Source organism: Pongo pygmaeus, chromosome 12 (genome assembly GCF_028885625.2).
Source record: "Pongo pygmaeus isolate AG05252 chromosome 12, NHGRI_mPonPyg2-v2.0_pri, whole genome shotgun sequence".
NCBI lineage: Eukaryota > Metazoa > Chordata > Mammalia > Primates > Hominidae > Pongo > Pongo pygmaeus.
The window spans coordinates 58,662,043-58,678,484 of NC_072385.2; positions in this window are offsets into that span (position 1 = coordinate 58,662,043).

Consider the following 16,442-nt stretch of genomic DNA (forward strand, 5'->3'; position numbering starts at 1 on the left):
ATTTTTCTTATAGGTACACCCATACATGCTGTGTAAGGTTATTCATTGCAACATCCTTTGCCATAGAAAGACTGAGACCATGCTAAATGCTATCATTTGGGGACTGGGTAGGTAGCTTACAGCATACTCACAAAATTAACTTGTCATCACATAAAATAAAAAGAAGCTCTCAAAATATTAATATAGAATGATCTATAAAATACAGTTAAGTTTAAAAAGGGGATGTAGAACAATGTGCATAGGAAGTCACCATTGGTATATACAGAGTAACTGAAAATAAAATAAACATATACCTGTGTATAGTCATAAACTGTCTTCTAGGTGGAAGAATTAGGGGACTGGGAGACAGGCATGGGAGAGAGATCTTATTGTATAGCCTTGTATGAGTCACAAGTATTATCTCTTCACATACACACACACAGAATTGAAGTAAATTAAGAAAAGGACCTACTGGTGTGAAGGCAGCACAATTGAGTAGAAAGGACGAGAGTAGTAAAGACATCTGAATCCACAAAAAATTATAATTTAAAAATTAAAAAAGATTATATCCAGGCCACACCCCAGTCCAATACATAAGTAACTCTGTGGGTGGGACCAAGGCATCAATATTTTTAAAGCTCCCCAGGCAATTCCAAAGTGCAGCCAGTGGTAAAAACCAGGACTCTCACATGACTGCGAGTGTTTTGGTTTCAGAGTTTGGGAGATCTGTCGAGTTAGTGTCAGTCTTAGCATCTAAATCTGACTCCTCCACCCCCTAAGCACTAGTTTGATCCCTTTGCATTTCTCTGAGCCCATATCTCTTCCTGCATAAGTAGCATCTGCTTCTTATCTTCGTAGCTGCCTCATCCCTCCCCTCCAGACAGTGGGAGCTCAGTTTCCTTCTTATGAACTTGCCAAAACCCAAGTTAATTTCCTAACCTCCTGTCACTTTAGAGATGGGCAATGTATTGCTTCTAATTAGGAAGGCACTTGTCCCAGCAGGAATGAGCCAGGGCCCTGTTTCTGGCAGCTCCAGCAGGACCTCTCTCTGTGACACTTCTTTTCAATGACTTCAGTTAGAATGTCACTTCTGATGCAAGTAACAGGACACTTTGCTTCTAACAATAAGGATATTTGTTGTTTCAAACAAAAAGCTGCCCAGCAGTGGGCCAGGCTCCAGGCCAGGCTCCAGGCTGGTGCATCAGGGCTCTGGCCCTGCTTCTCAGAGAATCTCTTGGCTCTGCCTCCCTCTGAGTTGGCTTCATCTTCAAACCGGTGCTAAGACGACTGCAGTGTGACCAGGTTTCGAATGTAAACAACAAGATCCAGAGAAAGAGAAGGACACCATCTCCTCCTGAGTCTCTTTCTTATAAGGAAAAAAAAATGTTTCCTGAAACCCCTCAGCAGCTTTCTTTCTCGTTAATCTCATTAGCCAAATTGTCACATACCCATTTTTAAACCAGTTACCTGGAAAGAGGAAAAGGATTACCATGGTGGGCTTATACCAGTGGCTGTCAACTCGGTGAGAGTTTGACTCCCAGGAACATTTGACAATATCTGGAGGCATTTTGGGCTGTTAAACTGCACTGGGGCATGCCCCTGGCAGGGATGCTATTAAACATCCTCTAATACCTACTATAGCCCCCACAACAAAGAATTATCCAGCTCAGAATGTCAACAGTGCTGAGACTGAAACACCCTGGCTTAGACTAATCAGGACCTACCCCGAGAGCTGAGGATGGGGTCACCTTCCCCTTAGTGATCTGATGGACCCCAAACAATATTAGGGTTTTTAGAGAGAAGAAGGGGTGTAGTAGACAGCCAGCAATGTCCCCCATGTCAGTGCTTCACAGTTGCTGAGGTTCAGCATCTGCCTCCTTCAGGGTAACCCAGACAGAAAATTTAGAAATTGGTGGTTAATTACAACAGATTATATGGCTCTATCATCCCAGAACCCAGTGAGGCTAACATTCTTTATTTAATATTTATACTTCTGCAGAACGAGAAGACAGTCGCTCAAAATGGCCTTGAGACACTTACTTATTGGCCAGTCTGAGAACATTACAAAATTGCTTCTCTAATCTTATCAGAGAGCAAAGCATGACATCACTATTGGTAGAATTTAGCCAGCAAGGAAAATGTGGGGTTGGCTGCTCCCATTTGCAGCATTGTTTGGTATCCCAAGGGGACATGGGAGCTCAGGGAGTTAAGACTAAAGTATCAGCTGAAACACCCAAAAGAACAATATGTCCCTGTTCTTTTTTTTTTTTTTTTTTTTTTCTGCGACAGTTACTTATCCACTATCTCTTTAGACTGAAAACAAAATCATTAATTATAGAGACCAGCTTTTTAGGGCAAAGATCAGGGTTGACATGCCATCCTAGGAATTGTGTATGCATGTGTGTATTACTGATTGCTAAGCCTTTGGCAAGGCCTTGAGGACTAACTCATGCCTATAGAACAGGTGCAGACAGCTGGTGTCACCAGGACTCAACCGCTCCCCAGTGGACATCAGCTGATTCTGAGCCAACATGACTTCATCCCAGAGTTCTGTCCTAACATTTAAAGTCAGGTTAACTCACCCTATGTCTCACATCCCTAAAAGCTATAGTCACTACCTGTAGTAATCATTAGTTCTATTCACCAAATATTTCTAGTCTTCTCTCTAAGTTCATGGTAGGATTGCATAATCATATCTCTTTATAGTTAGATACAGTCATGTGACTTGCTTTGGCCAATGAAAAATTGAGCAAGTGCACACAAAAAGTTGAGCTTTGGCTATCGTGGAAGCACAGAGACAGAGCCTTTGTCATCCTGGATCCCTAAGTGAGGACAACATGGAAGAGAGTCCCCATCCACCTGCAATGGACAAGTAGCAATAAATCCTTTTAATTTTAAGCCACTGAGATTTGAGGTCATTTGTTAACTCAGTATAACCTATTTTATCATGACTGATACAATACCTGAAATGCTGATTCTCCTCCAGTCATCTGCTTCCTCCTACATCTCCTCCCTGTATTGCCCCATTTTTGCTCTCCTCTGTCTAATTTCCTACTTCTCTTTTCATATCCCAACATTTGGAGTTTTACATTTTGACTTTTAATTTTTTAAAAGACCTCAGATGTAAGTGGTTCACTATTCTTTAATGCATAGCACACTGTCATCTGCCCAGGGAGGGCCCCTCTATTTGTAGTTATTTCTTTTCATTTTTTTTCTTTTTACCCTTCAAATCTGATACCTGTACCCTTTTTTCTTCCTATCCCTTGTCATAGGCTAGAATTCTAATATGTTTCAAGTAGGTCTTTAAATAGACATCTATTCAGGCTGGGTGCAATGGCTCACACCTGAAATCCCAGCCCTTTGGGAGGGTGAGGTAGGTGGATTGCTTGAGCCCAGGCTAGTTTGAGACATAGGGAGACCCTATTTCTACAAAAAACACAAAAATTGGCAGGACATGGTGGTGCATGCCTGTAATCCCAGCTACTCAGGAAGCTGAGGTGGGAGGACCACTTGAGCCAGGGAGGTTGAGGCTGCAGAGAGAAGTGATCACACCACTGCACTCCAGCCTGGGTGAGAGCCAGACTCTGCCTCAAAACTGTATTCAAGGCTGGGCACAGTGGCCCATGCCTGTAATCCCAGCACTTTGGGAGGCCAAGGCGAGCAGATCACTTGAGGCCAAAAGTTCGAGACCAGCCTGGCCAACATGGTGAAACTCCATCTCTGCTAAAAATACAAAAATTAACTGGGTGTGGTGGTGCGTGCCTGTAATCCCAACTACTCGGAAGGCTGAGGCAGGAGAATCGCTTGAACCTAGGAGGCAGAAGTTGCAGTGAGCCAAGATCAGGCCACTGCACTCCAGCCTGGGAGACAAAGGAAGACTCCATCTCAAAAAACAAACAAACAAAAAAACTATATTCAAGTATTCAAGCTCATAAAATAAAAATAAATAAAGAAATAAAAGAGAGACCTTCCTATGAGGTCTTGTGACATGGCTTCTGATGAAATGGCTGAGATTCTTGTCTCCCATGTACACATATCAGTATAATATCTCTTAGTATTTGAACCAGCCTCAGTGAATCTGTTTCTTGAAACTAAAATAATCCAAAGAACACATTACCTCATAGGATGGTTGTGGGGCTTAACTGAAAGCAGGATGTGGTGTCTAGACATCTCAGACCAGTGTGTTCCTTAAAAGTATCAGGACCTGTTTTATAGTAGTTGGCACTGAGCTGAATGAAGAGTTATTTAGGCCAGAATTAAGGATTCAGTCTCCATATAGCCCCCTGTTAGCTTTGCCAGATACCAACACCATCCCCAACGCTAGCCTAAAAACTGTTGTAACCCCCTTGACATAATAGTAGAGGTTAAAGAGTTTAAGGCATGACACCAGACATGATTAGACAGACTAGTGGACAGAATAAAAAGCCCAGAGCCATGTAGTGGCTTAGTATACGATAAAGTTTTGGTTTTTCAAGTCATCAGGGAAAAGATGGATTAACCAGTAAATGATGTTGGAACATCAGGGTGTTGGAACATCAGGAACATCAGGGTGACCATCTGGGAAGAAAAATTTATTTTGGATTCCTATCTTATTGGTTACAACAAGATAAATTACAGATGGAGCAAAGATTTATGTGTAAAAAATCAAATTATTAGAAAAAATCATGGGAGAATGTACGTAATACCCTCCAATTAAAGCTTTCCTAAGTATCACACAAAAACCCAGATGCCTTAAAAGAAAGCTGAATTGAATTACATTAAAAATTTTTTTAACTACTCAAGACAAGCCCACCATAAACAAACTTCCTGAAAATATAAATAACTTTTACAAATCAATAAGGAAAAAATTATTGTTCTATTTGAAAAAATAGATTATGAAGTGTTCATAGAAAAGGAAATATAAATGCTCAAAATCAAGCTTGTCCAACTCACGGCTCACAAGCCACATGCGGCCTAGGACAACTTTGAATGTGGCCCAACACAAATTCATAAACTTTCTTAAAACATTATGAGGGCCGGGCATGGTGGCTCATGCCTGTAATCCCAGCACTTTGGGAGGCCAAGGCAGGCGGATCACGAGGTCAGGAGATCGAGACCATCCTGGCTAACACAGTGAAACTCTGTCTCTACTAAAAATACAAAAAATTAGCCGGGCGTGGTGGTGGGCGCCTGTAGTCCCAGCTATTTGGGAGGCTGAAGCAGGAGAATGGCGTGAACCCGGGAGGCGGAGCTTGCAGTGAGCCAAGATCGCGCCACTGCACTCCAGCCTGGGTGACAGAGCGAGACTCCATCTCAAAAAAAAAATATGAGTTTTTTTTTTTTTTTGAAACAGAGCTTCGCTCTTGTTGCCCAGGATGAAGTGCAATGGCATGATCTCGGCTCACCGCAACCTCCGCCTCCTAGGTTCAAGCAACTCTCCTGCCTCAGCCTCCCGAGTAGCTGGGATTACAGGCCTGCACCACCACGCCCAGCTAATTTTGTATTTTTAGTAGAGACGGGGTTTCTCCATGTTGAGGCTGGTCTTGAACTCCTGACCTCAGGTGATCCGCTCGTCTCGGCCTCCCAAAGTTCTGGGATTATAAGCGTGAGCCACCCCGCCCGGCCAACATTATGAGATTTTTTTGTGATTTTTGTTTTGTTTGGTTTTTCAGTTCATCAGCTATTGTTGGTGTTAGCGTATTTTCTGTGTGGCCCAAGACAATTCTTCTTCTTCCAATGTGGCCCAGGGAAGCCAAAAGATTGGACACCCCTGCTCTAAACATACAAATATATGCTTAAGGTCAAATAACAAAATGCGGCCGGGTGCAGTGGCTCATACCTGTAATACCAGCACCTTGGGAGGCCGAGGTGGGCGGATCACAAGGTCAGGAGGTCGAGATCATCCTGGCTAACATGGTGAAACCCCATCTCTACTAACAATACAGAAAAAAATTAGCCTGGCATGGTGGCAGTTGCCTGTAGTCCCAGCTACTCAGGAGGCTGAGACAGGAGAATGGCGTGAACCCGGGAGGCGGAGCTTGCAGTGAGCCTAGATCGCACCACTGCACTCCAGCCTGGGAGACAGAGCCAGATTCCATCTCAAAAAAAAAAAAAGAAAATGCAAATTAAAATTATAATAACTGCATTATTCAGTTCACAGATTAGCAAAATAGAAAAATTTTGTAAACTATACTGACAAAGATGTATAGAACAGCATGGTCATAAATTACTCCAGATGGCAATTCAACAATCTCTATCAAATTAAAAATGAATGTATTTATACCCTTTGATTTTGAGGAATTTATTCATAAACATATTGTAATATATGTGTGAAATTTCATGCCATTTTCTTAATGTAAATTATGATTTGTCCAAAAAATGAAATACTACGTAGCTATAAAAACTTAGAACACTTTTTTGAGGCCGGGCACAGTGGCTCAGGCCTGTAATCCCAGCACTTTGGGAGGCTGAGGCGGGCAGATCACTTGAGGCCAGGAGTTCGAGACCAGCCTGGCCAACATGGCGAAACTTCATCTCTACTAAAAATACAAAAATTAGCTGGGCATGGTGGCACGTGCCCTTAGTTTCAGCTACTCAGGAGGCTGAGGCAGGAGAATCACTTGGACCTGGGAGGTAGAGGTTGCAGTAAGCTGAGATTGAGCCACTGCACTCTAGCCTGGGTGACAGAACAAGACTCCATCTTGAAAAGAAAAAAAAAGTTAGAACACTTTTGGATTCCTGATGCAGAACATATTGTTCAGAGAACAGAGCAAGGTGCAGAACAATGGAAGAGTGGGAGGAGGGGAAGGAAAGTGCAGCTATATGCATGTTTGTAAATGCACAAGATCTTCAGAATGTTATGCAAGAAACTTGCTAAGGGGAAGTGGGGCAGTGTGGACATAGAAGGGAAATTTAACATTTCATGTCTACCTTTCACACCCATTGAAGTTTATAGTATGTGCATCATGATAACATGTAATGACATTTTGAATAAAAGTATATACACATAATGCTACCAGTAGTTTTTCCAATAGTAACTTGATATCCACTGACTGATGGTTTTAATTTCTGTTGACTATATGTACAACCAAAAAAAGAGAAGTTTAAAAAGGAAGCAGAAAGAGACTGCAGAGAAAGGGATCTGTTTTTATTCTGGGCTATGGTTTTTCTGGGCGCTTTGTGATAAAGTAATGCCTGCCTTTTTAAATCACAGGAGCATGAGAAATGGCTCTCCCTCCCTCTAGAGAGACAGGTACGTGCAGCCTCAGAGAGTGAGGATCAGGGAGCAAAGATAACAGACTGATCGGTGGGAGCCTGTGCTGGTCAGCAGGGGCATGCAGGTGGCTCTCTAGCCAAGACTGTCCGAAAGACCAGAAGGAAAGACATGAGAATGGGGCGGGTGATTCAGCAGTGGTGACCCAAGTCAAGGGCTAGAATGCCTGAGATCCCTCTGGAATACAGGGGCCAAAAAGAAAGGGCAGCCTCCTGGGCATGGAGAAAGGAGAAGCAAAAAAATAAATAAATAGTGAAGGCAGAGCACAGAAGCTTGAAAGGGCAAAGAATACCAGGATATGGAGTGGAAGTGTGGGAGGAGGGAGAGAAGCAGAGAATACTGATCTCTCTTCATTTGTGTCTGGTGATCGTAGCAAGAGATAAGGCCTTTAACTCGGACCACATAAGTTGAGTTCACAGTTGGGGTAATCCTGGTGTGTTAATATTTACCCTCACTTAAAGAGCTATCACCACACAGTTCTAAGAGCCTTGGCAGATGGGACTCTCAGAGAAGCACCAGCATGCCATGCCCTCAAGCCTGGAGTTTGCTCAGTATTGGTGTCATATTGTTGCTTAATTCACTCTCACTCAGCCCTACTAGACCCTGTTCCCCTTGCCCTGTGGGTTTTCCTTCATTCATTCATTCCACAAGAATTTACAGAACACCGATTTACACCAAGCACTGGATCAAGCCCATAGATATACAGTGGTTAACATGTCAAGTGTGATCCTTACCTGAAGGAAGCTTACAGTCTAAGGAGGCATGAGAGATTTAAAAAGTAAATACCCAAATAAATATGTATTACAAGTTGTGTTACAGGCTATGAGGGAAAAAAAAATGTGGTGCTCTGAGAGTGAGAAGCTGGCAGCTGATTTTAGGTTGTGTGGTCAGGAAAGAGGGCTGCCTTGATGGACAGCTCTAAGGGACATTGCTCATGAAAATACAATGTGCATGACATGCCCCAGTGCCAGGCAGAGTGGGGGCCAAAAAGCCTTTCAGGAGAGGGAACCACATGCTCACAGGCACTGGAGCAGGAAAGATCTTGGCAAGAACATGCTGCTGCGAGAAGTAGAGTGGGGCCAGCATCTCATGAAGGGGGCATGAGATGAACCTCAGCTGCAGGGAGAATCTGAAAGGCTATGAGAGGAGGGTGGGATTTTTATTCCAAGTTCAATGGGAAGCCTCTAAAGGGTACTAAGCAGGTCAGTGGCATGGTTCAGTGTGTGTGTGTGTGTATGTGTGTGTGTATATACATGTCATGTGCCACTTAATGATATTTCAGTCAACAATAGACCGCATATACAACAGCAGTCTCATAAGATTATAATATCACATTTTTGCTGTACCTTATCTATGTTTGGATACACAAATACTATTGTACTCCAACTACCTACAGTATTCAATAGAGTACCATGCTGTACAGGTTTGTAGCCTAGGAGCAAGAGGCTATACCATACAGTCTAGGTGTGTAGTAGGCTCTACCATCTAGGTTTGTGTAAGAACACTCAATGATGTTCCCATAATGACAAAATCACCTAATGATGCATTTCTCAGGACATATTTTCATTGTTAAGAGACACGTTGACTGTGTATATATACAGCATTCCTAGGTATCTTCAAGGAATTGTTTCCAGAACTCCCCAGGGACACCAAAATACTCAAATTCCTGATATAAAATGGCATAGTTTTGGCATATAACCTACACACATCCTCCCATATACTTTAAATCATCCCTAGATTACCCTTAATACCTAATACAATGTAAATGCTATGCAAACAGTTATACTGTATTGTATTGGTTTTTTAATTTGCATTATTTTTATTGTCATATTGTTATTTTAAATTTTTTTTCAAATATTTCTGATCCGCAGTTGGTTGAATTTCTGAATGCAGAATCTGCAGATACAGAGGGTGATATTTTAATCACTCAGGCTGTTGTCTGGAACATGGACTGGAAAAGAGCAGAAGGGGAACTGGTCAACCAGTTGGGAGGCCACTGAGCCAACCAGGCAAAAGATGATTGTGGTCTGGCAAAGGATGATGGCTGTAGAGAGGGAGAAAAGCGGGTGGAGTCAAGACATGTTTTGGAGATAGAACTGATAGCACTTGCTGGTGGATTGGATATGAAGAATGAAGAGCGACTCCAGGTTCCTGATGTAAGCAAGTGAGAAGTACCATTTATTGAGACAGAAATATGGGGAAGAATGGATTTAATGGGTAGATCCGGAGTTCCATTTCGGGCATGCTAAACTGAAATGCCTGTGATAACTCAGGTGGAGATCACAAGTGGACAGTTACATGAGTTTCTGTTCATATCAGAAATCTGGCTGCAGGTAAAATTTGGGAGTTGTCAAGTTAACTTATATTTAGAGGCATGGGAAAGGATGAGGTCCTCTATTGAGGGGGTGTAGACAAAGAAGCTTTCATTCCTAATGTGCTTGAACTTTTTTAGTCTCTCATACATTGTGGACCACACTATAGAATGTTTTCCTGCAGCAGCTGGGAGCAAGTCTTCACCTTTGTCTTTGGCAGTACCGACAGGGAAGCTACCTTTCTCTCCTCATCAGCAGATGTTTGCCTAACTTGATGCTTATAGAGTGCTGGGCTAGAGCACAGTGACTCTTCTCCAGGGTCTCAGATCTTCTGCATGTGGGATTTACTTTCCACCTCTTTAACTCCAATCCTAGGTCTGTTTACACATTGATTAAAAGGTCCTTAAATTGTTTTAGGACATAATGATGTTTTTCTATTTCAAGGATGGCTTGGAAATAGAGATGAGCATACAAGGGAATGTGAGAGCATGCGGGATCTGTTTATTCTTCTTAACTCTTCTGTTTGTCTGAGTCCCAGTGTATCCTGGGTTTGATGACCAGGACTCAAGGAGAACTGAACCACCGACAGCTTTGTTTACTAAGGGTATGCCGACATCCCTCTGTGGATCTGACATTTATACGCCTTATAGAGAAGATTTGGTTGGGTTTTTCTGTCCCATCCAATGTGGGTCACCTGTACTAAGAGCTAAATTTTTCTCCAAGCCACCTCACAATGGGTTGAGCTCCATGATGTCCAATCTATACCCAGTTGCCTTTGGGTTTGGGTAATGATCCCTGGTTCAATCAGTTATTGTAGCAGAAACAAAGTTAGTTTCACTTGATATACAAGGCAGGTCCACTGCAATAAGATGCAGCCTCTGCTGGAGACCTCTAGACTCAGAAGCGGGTAAGGGAATCCCCTTTAGAGATCTGGCTCAAAGGAACTACAGTTCCTCGTCCCATCTGCAGAGCTGTTTTGACAAAACTCATCATATCTGTAGGTGCCAGAGTGTGACTCTTCAGTGTGGTGAGATTATAAAGTAACAAGACTGGTAGCTTAGAAGAACCCACAAGATATGGAAGTACTTTCTCCAATTGGCTCATTAAATCTTTCACCACGATGTGTTGGCTGCTCTATTTTACAACAGCTTTCTGCAAAGCTCTACATGCATTTTATTTCTTTCAAACTTGAGAAAATTATTTAGGAGAGTTTCTGAACATTCCACATAGACCTCTTAATTTTGAGTTTAGCAGTTTGGTCCAAGTAAATAGGATCAGTTCAGTTTTACAAAATTTCAAGCTACTAAAGAAGCTGAGAGCTTTGAGGTAAGAAGAATCAAAGTAACTTAAAGGCATGGTCAGTGAAAAATCATTAAACTAGCCACGCATAGACAAGTAGAACTTCCCTTTAGGGTAGAACTTCAAATACCTAGTGGTCAGATATCTGAGACACTTCAAAGAATTCCATTGTGAGAGAAGACTTGACCTTTTAGGTCAACTGGAAAAGTCATCTAGTATTATGGGTTCCATGGAGGAAAAAGATAAGGAGTGAAAGAAATGTGTCTTCTCTTCAGCTCAGCATTATCAGGGCCTTGTCATGTTAGGAGACAATTCTTCACAGGTCTCTGGCATTTGTGCATATCTTAGAGTCGGAGCACTCCCTGCCTTTATTTCAGACTATCTTTTCAAGGATGTCTGTGCAGCTAACAGCCCTGGAAGGTATAGTGTCTCCCTCCAGGGCAGGGTCAGGTTTGTTTACGCCCAGTATAACAAAGATAGTATCTTTTTTCACGGCAAAGTTCAGGTAGGCTTATTGTCTGTCACAAAACATTTTGTTTCTCTGAGACAGGGTCTCCCTCTGTCACCCAGGCTGGAGCGTAGTGGTGCAATCTCAGCTGACTGCAACCTCAACCTCCCTGGCTCAAGCCATCCTCCTACCTTAGCCACCCAGGTAGCTGGGACCATAGGTGCATGCTACCACCCCTGACTATTTTTGTATTTTTTGTAGAGATGGGGTTTCATCATGTTGTCCAGGCTGGTCTCCAACTTCTGGGCTCAAGCGATTCTCCCACCTCAGCCTCCCAAAGTGCTGGGATTCCAGATGTGAGCCACCGCACCTGGCCCATCACAAAAGATTTGAGTTCACTAAGCCTGGAATTCCTCTCTTATAATGTAACTCACAATAAGTGCAAGAATTACCTGGGTCTTGGTCTTTTGTCACCCTGTGGAAATTGGGGTTTGAGGAACCAACGCAAAAATAGGGATACTAGGCTGCTGCTATTACTTAAGTACTAAGCTGTTCTTTGCCTCTGACCCAGGAGTCTTCTGTCTTCTGTTGGCATTTGTGAGTCAGGCTTGTTAGCTTGCAAGTACAGCAAAATCTCAAGTCCTTCACAATTCTCGACAGTCAGGGATCTGTATAGGTCATTTTAGCCCAGGACTCAAGATTATTGTTGTTAGCAACACCAAGAACTGTGTCACATAGACACATGGACACACAGAGGGGAACAACACACACTGGGTGGGGCCTACTGGAGGGCAGAGGGTGGGAGAAGGGAGAGGATCAGGAAAAATAGCTAATGGATACTAGGCTCAATACCTGGCCGATGACATAATCTGTACAACAAACTCCCTTAATACACGTTTACCTATGTAAGAAGCATGCACATCCTGCACATGTACCCCTGAACTTAAAATAAAAATTTAAAAAAAAAAGGCGCTGTGTTGGAATTTTCAAACAAAACTTTTCTGACAGCCCAGATGGAAGAGTTGTTTTACTTCTGATTGTCAGGCTGCATGGACACATGCACAGTATTGTACTTTTTGTAAGACTCAAAATTCAAATCTTCTTCCAAAAGTTCCTCCAAAAAGTCTCAGCACTGAACAAAGTTTAGGGGACAGGCAGTACTGTCCATCCGTAGCAGAGGCCACACAACTGGACCAGATGTTTTCAAGTTACCCTCCCTGATAGCAGCCAAGAACCGCACCCCACAACCACCATCAAGGGCTCTGCTTTCTCTTTCCTGGCTGGGATTGGGTTCTTCCCCTCTCCTCCCTGTTGCTTCTCCCTCCTAAACCCTTCAAATCCATCTTGCTCCCTTCTTCTCCACCATCCACACCTTCATGATCTCTTTCTAACCTGCCTCTAGCCTTCAGCTTCTCTCCTGTCAATCAGATCCTACACTGCCATCAGAGTTTACAACTTCGTGGAATCTCCATTGCTTTCAGCAGGAGTTTTTGAACCAAGCAAACTTGATGGCTGCTGGTTTCTGTTTGATATTTTGAACTTCTGCTAAGATTATTTTGAAAAAAAACAGGGGGGCGGGTGCCACTGCTTTAAAACTTTTTGGAAAAACACTAGTAGTCTGAAGGATAAACTTCAAAGCCTTTAGCTTATTGTTCAAAGCTCTTTATAATATTGCCCCATCCCTGATCTTGCTCCCTCCCTCAAAATCCCTACACTTCAGCTGCTCTTCCTACACCCACATCACCATCTTACACACCTAAAATTTTGCCACACTCTTGTTTTGATCAAGCCTTACTGCCCACGGGATGAAGTCCAACTTACTTCAGCTGGTGTTTATCACTCTCCCAGTTCCACCCTGCCCTAGCCTCCTTCCTGATGCAAACTCTTCCATCCAGCAAATTTGATTTCTTCCCAGGGTAGTGGAAACTGGGCTCCTCTGAGCCTTCTTTGAACCTTTGCTTATGTATGGCTGCACTCTTTCTCTGTTGTCCCTCCCCTTCACCCTGGTCTACTCCCATCTTCCACCCCAGACACAAGACATATATAACTACAATGGACAAAACCATCTCTGATCACCCCAGCCTATGCAGAATGCTGTGTGTGTGTGTGTGTGTGTGTGTGTGTGTGTGCGTGTGTCCGGCCTATCTGTTAACTCCTTGAAGGCAGAAACACCACACTCTTCTTCATACTTCATCCCCCCTCCCCAACATCCACACACACACTCCGTACCTGGCAATAGCAGACTCCCAGTAAATTTAGGTTGCTTCGTGGATCTCAAGAATCTTTCCTGTGGCTCTCCCCACTTTTCCCACTTGAGTAACACAAATTCCTGATGCACCATGCTATCTCTGATTCATGACTCATGCTGTGTGCTACCCCATCGTCCCATTCTCAACCTGGAATGCACTGTCCTCTTCCCCCTTCATTAGCATTTCTACTTATTCTTTAGATGCAGTTCAGTGTCACCTTTTTGTCTAAGCCAAGTTCTGTGTCATCCTAGACAACTTTAGTCATGAGGTTGGCTCATTCTGTGTCTGGATTCAGACATAAGCTCCTCGATCTTATGGTTCATTTCATAGACTAATATCAAATTTTGTAGCTCCCCCCAAAAAAAGGATAATACCCCACTCACTTCCAGGAGCCTTTCCACCATTGCCCTTATCATCTTGTATTATTATTGTCTGCTTCTTTGACCACCTTCTTCTAAAAAATGAGGAGCTTCTTGGGGGAAAGGACTACGTTTTATCCAACTTTGTGCTCTCAACACATCACATATTCTATGTGCTTAATAAATACTTCTTAATAAAAATGTGAATTTTTTCAGCTACTCAACTAGGATAGTTAATTTTATGTTATTAATTTTTTTTTTTTTTGAGACGGAATCTTGCTCTGTCACCCAGGCTGGAGTGCAGTGGCACGATCTCGGCTCACTACAAACTCCGCCCCCACCAGGTTCACGCCATTCTCCTGCTTCAACCTCCCAAGTAGCTGGGACTACAGGCGCCCTCCACCACGCCTGGCTAATTTTTTGTATTTTTTTTTTTGGTAGAGACAGGGTTTCACCATGTTAGCCAGGATGGTCTTGATCTCCTGACCTCATGATCTACCCACCTCGGCCTCCCAAAGTGCTGGGATTACAGGCGTGAGCCACTGCGCCCGGCCTTATGTTATTAAATTTTAAGGACTTTATCTAATTGGATGAAGCCCACTGCATAATGAAAGGTAATCTGCTTTACTCAAAGTCTACTGATTTAAGTGATAATCACATTTAAAAGAATAGTTTGTCTGGCCAGGCGCAGTGGCTCACACCTATAATCCCAGCACTTTGAGAGGCCAAGGCGGGCGAATTACCTGAGGTCGGGAGTTTGAGACCAGCCTGACCAAATGAAGAAACCCCGTCTCTACTAAAAATACAAAATTAGCCGGGCTTGGTGGCACATGCCTGTAATCCCAGCTACGTGGGAGGCTGAAGCAGGAGAATCGCTTGAACCTGGGAGGCGGAGGCTGCGGTGAGCTGAGATTGTGCCATTGCCCTCCAGCCTGGGCAACAAGAGTGAAACTCCATCTCAAAAGAAAAAAAAAAAAAAAAGAAAGAATAGTTTGTACAAACATCTTTAGCCTAATGAAGCTGAAACAGAGACTTCAAACCAAAAACCAAACATATTATTTATTTATGCAAGTAATACATGTTCATTGAGAAAAAGCTAGAAGACATAGATTTTTTAAAAGCTATAACCTTATAATCTAGAACAATTACTGTAAATATTTTTATATTTGTCCTTTCAGATACTTTAAATGCATATGTAGCGTATGGTTACAGTTTTCCTTTTTTTTTTTTGAGAGAGTCTTGCTCTTGTCACCCACACTGGAGTGCAATAGCGTGATCTCAGCTCACCACAACCTCTGCCTCCCAAGTTCAAGTGATTCTCCTGCCTCAGCCTCCCAAGTAGCTGGAATTACAGGCATGGGCCACCACACCCAGCTAATTTTTCCATTTTTAGTAGAGATAGGGTTTCACCATGTTGGTCAAGCTAGTCTAGAACTCCTGACCTCAGATGATCCACCCACCTGGGCCTCCCAAAGTGTTGGGATTACAGGCATGAGTCACCATGCCCAGCCACAGTTGTACTTTTATAGCAAACTGGCAGCACACTATCCTTACTGGTTTGTAACCTACTTTTTAAATTTATTAATATAGCAAGAATGTTTTTCCATTCAATAAATACGTAGTTTGACATCAGTTTTAAAGGATCAAAATATTCCACTGCATGGATATAAATTCATTTAATAAATTGATCTCCCATATTGTAACAGATATGTTGTTCCAAATTTTTGCTATTATAAAAAGTGTTGAGATAAATATCCTTGTCTAAAATCAGATCGTTTTTATAAGTTTTTCATGCATATACAACTTTGTGTCTTAATATAACACATTCCCTTTTCCAAAGCATTATGTACCTAGAATATGGATCAGTCAAATGAGTGCCGAAACTGCAGAGCATGATGCCAGGTCTTGGTAGAAAGGAAGCCTGTGGGACATGAGGGTAAGTCCTGGATGATTGGGGCAGGGCCAGCTACATAATTTGTGGGTCCCAGTGTAAAATTAAAATGTAGACCCTTTGTTCAAAGAGTAAGGGCCATTAAAGATAATAAAATATAAGGCTTTTTTTTTCTTGCACTTTCTCTGTTGATTCATCATGGTGTTTTTCATTTACTACTAGTGTCATTCTAAGTACAGAAAATTGAAAATTTAAATTATTAGCATAAATTTTACTGTTCATCTTTATATTATGCAATGCCAGTTTTTGTTGTTGTTGTTGTTGTTTTTGAGACGGAGTCTCACTCTGTCACCCAGGCTGGAGTGCAGTGGCACAATCTCAGCTCACTGCAACCTCCACCCTCTGAATTCAAGCAATTCTCCCACCTCAGTCTCCCAAGTAGCTGGGATTACAGGCACCTGCCATTGCGCCTGGCTAATTTTTGTATTTTTAGTAGAGATGGGGTTTCACCATGTTGGCCAGGCTGGTCTTGAACTCCTGACCTTGTGATCCACCTGCCTCGGCCTCCCAAAGTGCTGGGATTACAGGCATGAGCCACCGCGCCCGGCAATGCCAGTTTTAAATGCAAAGAAGCACATTTAACTCATATTCGA